This window comes from Leptonychotes weddellii, chromosome 16 (genome assembly GCF_054177405.1).
Source record: "Leptonychotes weddellii isolate Sample4059 chromosome 16, ASM5417740v2, whole genome shotgun sequence".
In the NCBI taxonomy this organism is placed as follows: domain Eukaryota; kingdom Metazoa; phylum Chordata; class Mammalia; order Carnivora; family Phocidae; genus Leptonychotes; species Leptonychotes weddellii.
In genome coordinates this window covers 48062176-48069416 of record NC_138384.1, presented here as the reverse complement: position 1 = coordinate 48069416, position 7241 = coordinate 48062176, and the positions used below count along the sequence as shown (strand labels likewise).

The following is a 7241-nucleotide window of genomic DNA, read 5'->3' as shown; positions in this document are numbered from 1 at the left end:
AAAAAACACAGCTCCCCCCATAACAAGCACACATACATATAATTGCTGTTAAACAATTTCATCTCAGTGTTGCCCCATACTCCTACAAATGTTGGTGTTGGGAGTTCACCTCTGCGTTCTTAAAATTCAATAGTCTGTTACAAAGTATTTAAAAGGGGCACCCGGCTGGCTCAGTCCATGGAGCAGGAGAAGCTTGATCTCGGGGGTTGTGAGTCTGAGCCTCGTGTTGTGTGTAGAGATTACTTACAAATAAAAAATTTTTAAAATCTTAAAAAGTGGGCACCTGGATGGCTCAGTTAAGCGTCTGCCTTCAGCTCAGTTCATGATCTCAGGGTTCTGGGATCGAGCCCCACGTCAGGCTCCCTGCTCTCGGGGCCTGCTTCTCCCTCTCCTCCCAGCTCAGTGCTCTCTCTTGCTGTCTCTCTCTCTCAAATAAATAAGTAAAATCTTAAAAAAAAAAAATCTTAAAAAAAAATGTTTTAACAACCATAAATTTGATACCTTTTAAAAGCGTGCACCAGGGGCGCCTGGGTGCCTCAGTCGTTAAGCGTCTGCCTTCGGCTCAGGTCGTGATCCCAGGGTCCTGGGATCGAGCCCCGCGTCGGGCTCCCTGCTCCGCAGGAAGCCTGCTTCTCCCTCTCCCACTCCCCCTGCTTGTGTTCCTTCTCTCGCCGTCTCTGTCAAATAAATATCTTAATACATACATACATACAAGTGTGCACGTTTTACTCAATTCATGCACCTTGCTGAGGTCTGAGGCCTTACTGGAATTCTTCCCATGGCAGATCTTGAAGGTATACCTGAAGCCCATGGGACCTGCTAAAGGAGGTTGGGGGAATTAAAATATGTAAGTAAAACAATAGAGAAATAGATAAAATGTGTTTGTTTGTTTTTTAAGATTTTTATTTATTTATCAGAGAGAGAGAGAGACAGAGGCAGGCAGAGGGAGAAGCAGGCTCCCTGCTCAGCAAGGAGCCCGATGTGGGACTCGATCTCAGGACCCGGGGATCATGACCCGAGCTGAAGGCAGACGCTTAACCGACTGAGCCACCCAGGCGTCCTGATAAAATGTGTTTTAAAGGCTGAAGGGCAATGTACAGAATGCTTTTATTGTAATTTCATGAATCCCCTAATGTTAGACATTTTCAATTTTTAAAATAATTTAGGATAATTTTTTTTTTAAGTATGCTCCACGCCTAGTGTGGGGCTTCAACTCCGACCCCGAGATCAGGAGTCGGATGTTCTACCGACTGGGCCAGCTGGGCACTCACTCCAAAATTTTAGGATAATTTAAAAAAACTATCCAAACTTTTCTGAGAGCAGCTGTAAGAGTGCAGTCATTTCTGATGTCGTCTAGGAATCCGAGTTAACCCTCCAAAGGCTGTGGGCAGTTGACAGGTGCGACCATGGAGATGCAGTGATTCGCCCGGGGAAAGCAAGGGCCAGAAAGAAGCAGGGTGTTGTAGAAGTCCAGGCTCCGAATTCTTGCTCTGGTCCTTGTCGTGTTGCTGGAGAGCCCTGCTTATGACCTGCTCCAGATTCAGATCCGAACTGGCCACTCTCCCCTCCCACCACACCTGGACGCCTGGACGCCTGGACCTTCAGGTGTTTCTCCAAACTCAGCAAGCTCTCTCCCATCATGTCACCTTGTCCTTGCCCGTTTCTGGGCCAGTGGCAGCTTTCTGCTCCCGCCCTTGACCTCCATAGGCCTTTCTCCTCCTACTGAAAGTCACCTGGTCTGGGGGGGTCACCTGGTCTGGGGGCTCCCCTGGGTGCTGCCCAGATAGCATCCTGTACCCCGCGTTGACTGCAGACTCCACCAGCTTACCAGTCCTATTTCTCTAATAAAGCACTTACCACTTCTGGTTATTTGCCAGTTTTTTTACTTGCCTCTCGTGCTTAGCTCCTGGGGAACCGTGGCTTGTCTGTCTTAATCACCTGTCCCCCCCCCCCCACACACACACAATCCCCATCCCCAAAATCAGTCCTGGGTCTGACACACGGTAAAGATGCAGCGAGCATTTTTCCCCCAGGGTGATAAATGTGGTCAATGCAATTGAATTTAAGGAACATTAAACAAAGACTATATGCAAAGATGATTTTAAGTGAATTGATAGTAAAAGACCCCATTTGAAACTTTCCCCAGCGATCTGTGATGTTTGTGGTGAGACAGTGCAAGAGGCCCTCTCGCCTTCCTCAGGTGCGCCAATTCCAAGCTCGGTCTAACCCTTGCTATTTTGACAATTTAAGGCGTCTATTGGAAGTTTCAAGTTAATATCACTGTTAGCTATTTTACCCCCCAGCGTTTTGCTTTCTTTTCTTCCCCAGCTTGATTGACTTAAAGTCTCAAGTTAATATTCTAAAGATTTTTGGGAGTGGTTTTTTGGGGGGGAAGGGAATTCCTGATGGAAAGTATCAGAAATTCCATAGACTCAATTTGATAGCCTGAGGTGGAGGTGGTTGGGGGAGGTCCGGGATACACCGAAGCAGTTTTGCCTAATCAGGAATTCTTCCGGCAGAATTGGAAGACCTTCATTTGCAAGTCACTAGATCTCGTTGTCATTACAATCACCCTGGACGCCTTCCCCTGCACCCTCCCCACCCAGTCCTCAGCACTATCTGGCTGGTCTCCATACCAATGAGAATAGATTCTTTTGGGACGATCGCGACGGTTTTTGAAATCCTTTTACGTTGGTATTGTTCCCTCTAATCTCATATCTATCGGTCCACAGTTACCTGCAGCCCCAGGGGTGGGGAGGGTCGATAATCCTATTTATGACATTAAGAGAATCCTGCCAATTTATCTAAAGGTACTGCTTTGGGACGAGGTTTGGGAGACAACGTGGGGGAAGGATTCTTTCCTGAGTAGCTGAGATGCTTCTCAAGGGCACACAGGACGTCTACTGATGCCTATCCTGTTTACCTGTGTGCACGACCTCGCCAAGACTCAGTACACGTCCCTTCATATATCCTGAGACTTAGGGGTGCTGCCCTCGGGCCTGACTGCTGGCAATACAATGGTACCTAAGAAACACTAAAGCAAAGTCCTGACTCGCCTGGAGTTGGCATTCGAGCGGGGAAGAGAGTGGGCAAGGAGCATCATCAACCAACAAAGCATGCGGTTACATTTGGACGTCACACCCCATGGAATGGACATCGGGATGCCTGGAACGGTGGACACGCAGACACGGGAGGGTCCACGTGTCCGAACGTTACCTCCCCGGCCCCACACAAGGCTGCGGATCAAATCGTGCCTCCTTCTGGAAGCTTCCTCCAGTGGGATTTTCTAGAGGAGCAGTTCCTGATGCTCTCCCCCACGCTGCGTCTATAATACGTGTGATTATTACACTGACGTCATAAACCCACATGTTTATTTGTTGTCTGTCTCCACAACTAGAATGGGAGCTTGTTGAGGGTAGAGCGTTCTCCTGTTTTGTTCAGGGATGTATTTCCCAGTGCCTGGGATGTCATAGAGGCTCGAGAATATTTACCGAGTAAAGGAATCTGTCAAATGAAAACAAAAAAAAAAGATAAAGTCTGGGGGAACACTTTAGTAACTGAAGGAATCCAGGTGAATGTGCTGTGGTGATCATTTGAAAAGCATAAGCAAGCCTCTACTTTTAGGAACAGCCTCTGAGCACCTAGCAGAAGCCTTTGGGAGCACAGGGCTTAGAGCGTAGTGGGCATTGAATGAAACAGCCCATTTGGAACATTTTTTGGGGCATCTTTTTTAGTAGACCCCAGTGTGGGGTCAGTGGGGTGGGGGGGCTCGAATTCATGACCCCAAGATCAAGATCAAGATCAATGCTCTACCCACTGAGCCAGCCAGGAGCCCCTTGCTTAGAGGCATCTTTGCAAGTTTTGTGCTGGTTTTCACCTTGATACATTGTATTTCCACCAGGATGCATGCACAACTTGTGTGGTTAGGAAATCAGGGAAGAGGGTGAGTTTCTGTCTCTCTCAGATGTGCTGAGGGGCTGAGGGAAGGAAACTTAGCATCTGTAATGTCAGGCCTCCCGACCCCAGAGTCGCTTTCAAAGACTGAAAGATGCTGAAGTTAAAAAATGGACATGACCCACAACATGTAAGTCCGTTACATTCCCAGGCCGGTGGAGGTAACCCCCAAGAAGTTGACTTGGTAGGAAATCGGGGTTTCTGGTGCTAGGATGGGGGGCCCCTCAGACCGGGGTGCCCCCTCAGACCGGTGGTGGTCCTGCCCTCTGGATTGAGGGAATTGGGTAAAGCAAGTCCCTTTGGTCATCAGCCTGAAGTGCTCAGTTTGAGGCCGGCAAGGATCTGGCCTCCAAGGTCACTCCAGGTCCGTGGACCTCTGCGTCCATCTGAGGAAGCCGGTGATGATACTCTGCAGGTGGTCTGGGGGTCTTGTAGGCAATCCTGTTGTGGACACCCTCCTGGGGTCTGTTCACTCACTGGGTTAGGGTTAGGGTAACCCTCTCCCGTCCTTCAAACCTCCCCTGAAATACCCCTCATGAGAACGTCCATGACCTCAGGATCCTAGCCTGCCACCCCCCATCCCGCCACCTCACGCCGCTTTATTTCTCCTCAATACCCTCGTTGGACGAACTGTACATTTTTGGTTTTGTTGGCCAGTGTTGGGCTTTCCCAGTGTTCTGAAAGCAGGGATGGTGAAGAAGTCCCTTCCGGACACTTCCGTGTTCCGGGAAAAGACTTTCTGCAAACCACTGCCCTTCTCCATATGCCCAGGGAACGCCCCTGTCCCAAGACAAGGCCAAACACTGACCTCTGCCCTTTCAGCCTGAACCCGCAGACAAGGCCAAACCCAGACCCCAGGTTCCCTATTCTGTGTTCCCAGGATGCTTTAGCTGAAGTGAAAATCCTAGAACAAGAGAGGGTAATTAATGCTCCCTGGCTGGGGGCCCCCTCAGACCTGTGATCACACTATCCTGCCCGTTCCTTCCTAAAATCTTCCCTGGCAAAGCCACTCTGCCCAGATGCTCCGATCATTGCTTGGGTCTGAAATGTTCTCCCAGCTGCAAGAGCGTGAATACAACCAGTTTCCTTCTGTGTTTGGCTCTTGTCCTTGATCATTGCTTTGTTGACTTTCTCTCCCACCAACAACCAAAATGTTGTCAGAAAACGGCTATTCTGGGGACACCTGGGTGGCTCGGTCGGTTGAGCGTCTGCTTTCAGCTCAGGCCATGATGCCGGGGTCCTGAGATCAAGTCCTGCATCATCGGGCTCCCTGCTCAGTGGGGAGTCTGCTTCTCCCTCTCCCTCCGCTTCCTCCCCTCTGTTCCTGCTCTCTCTGTCAAATAAATAAATAAAATCTTAAAAAAAGAAAACGGCTGGGGCGCCTGGGTGGCTCAATCGTTAAGCGTCTGCCTTTGGCTCAGGTCATGATCCCAGGGTCCCGGGATGGAGCCACACACGTGGGGCTCCCTGCTCAGTCTGCTGCTCCCTCAGCCCTTCCCCCTGCTCATGGGCTCGCTCTCTCTGTCTCAAATAAATAAATAAAATCTTAAAAATATATTATTTTTTTCAGTATGAAGGGGCAGCGGACTGCCTCCATTGGTGGAGACTCTTGATCTCGGGGTTGTGAGTTCAAGCCCCACATTGGGCATAGAGAGTACTTAAATTACACACACACACACACACACACACACACAAAACAACCCCACCCCCCCATCATTGTCATCTGCAAGAGAAGTGCTCATCCATGGCAATTTATGTAACAATTTTTAATTTTTCTGTGACCCTTGTTCTAAGTGTGAAATCGGAGACTTCTGGCCTGGGTTGTCATTACAAATCTGTTGGTTCAGAGGTGACCAGACAAAGCCACATATATTCCACTTTAAGTGAAGAGTAAAATCCAATTTCAAAAGGACATGATAATGAGATGAATAGTTTCTCTCCCAAATAGATTACGTAACTAGACTAAAAGAGAGTTCCATATTTCATTCTTATTTTTCACTTTCGTGATGTCAGTTCTCAAAAAGTTTGTTCACGTAAGTAGATGAGAATGGGAGAGTTTTGGCACAGCGAAATGCTCCTCAATATTTTTAATTCTTTTTAAATGTGAGCTAATATATAACATTTTAAAAATAAAAAAAAAACATAATCCTTACTCCAGCTGTCAGCGTGAGTTGTTTTCAAATCCCTTTTAAGTTATGTACCCAAAACAACACGATATATCATCAAAAATTATTTTTTTTAACGAGATGACAAATCAGCGCCTCCAGTTTGGTTGGCAGGAAAGAATAGGAAAACACACTTTCTCAACGGATTCCCTTGAACCTCCCTGTGTCTGCTGACCAGGTAACAGGTGGCTGGTTCAAATTGGAAAGTGCTCCAAGGGTCAAATTCACCCAGGATTTGAGAGACTTAGTAAAAACAAACAGAAACCAATCACACGGTCTCTCAATCATCTCATCATGTTGTCATATTGATCTCAAAAATGATCATATTTTGGACTTACCGGGTGATAGAAAGTAGATTAATAAAATTAACCTCACCTGTGGCTTTTTCTTTTCTCTTCCTGTGCCTATTAAAATTTTTCACCTTTCGGGGTGCCTGAGGAGCTCACTTGGTAGAGCACGTGACTCTTGATCTTGGGGTTGTGAGTTCGAACCCCACGTTGGGTGTAGAGATGACTTTTAAAAATTTATTTTTTTTCCCACAAAACTGAGTGCATTTTATTTTTTATTTTTATTATTTATTATTATTATTTTTAGTAAAGCCATAGAAGTTTATTAAGTGAAGATACAGAAAAAGCTCTCCAGAGTGAGAGGGGTCCCAACATGGTTGCCCAAAAATTAAAAAAAAAAAAATCTTTAAACATGTTCACCTTTTATATGTGGCTCACACTCTTTATTTCCACCGGGCAGCCCCGGGCTGTGTCTTGTCAAGTTTCCACAAACACACGTGTGGTCTCACAGGCTGCTAGCTCCAGCTTGCAGGGCGTGTAGTGTTGGGGAAACCTGAAGATTTAAGAGGCTGTAAGCAGGGGCTGGGGTGGGGGCGGGGAGAGACTGCGGGCTTTAAAATCCGGGCTCTGGCACTGACCACCTGTGGGACCTCCACCCTCCACGTCCCCATTCATGAAATAGGGACAGTCCCAACTTCTCACGCTGGACAACAGTATGGCTTTCCTTCGGAGAGGGAGAGGACGTCATCTTTCATCCGGAAATTCCATCTCCCTCTTTTCAGAAAAAAAGAGTGCTTTTTTGTGGATTTGCTGTGTTTCAGGTGTCTTTCATTCG

General features: G+C 47.4%; 1 long non-coding RNA gene across 1 annotated transcript; it reads left to right on the top strand.

Moving 5' to 3' along the window:
- Window positions 1-616: 616 nt before the first annotated feature.
- On the top strand, window positions 617-1869 carry LOC145717492 (uncharacterized). Its single transcript, XR_014140722.1, has 2 exons — window positions 617-847; window positions 1358-1869. It is a non-coding gene; the product is annotated as an uncharacterized LOC145717492 (long non-coding RNA).
- The last annotated feature ends 5372 nt before the right edge of the window (window positions 1870-7241 follow it).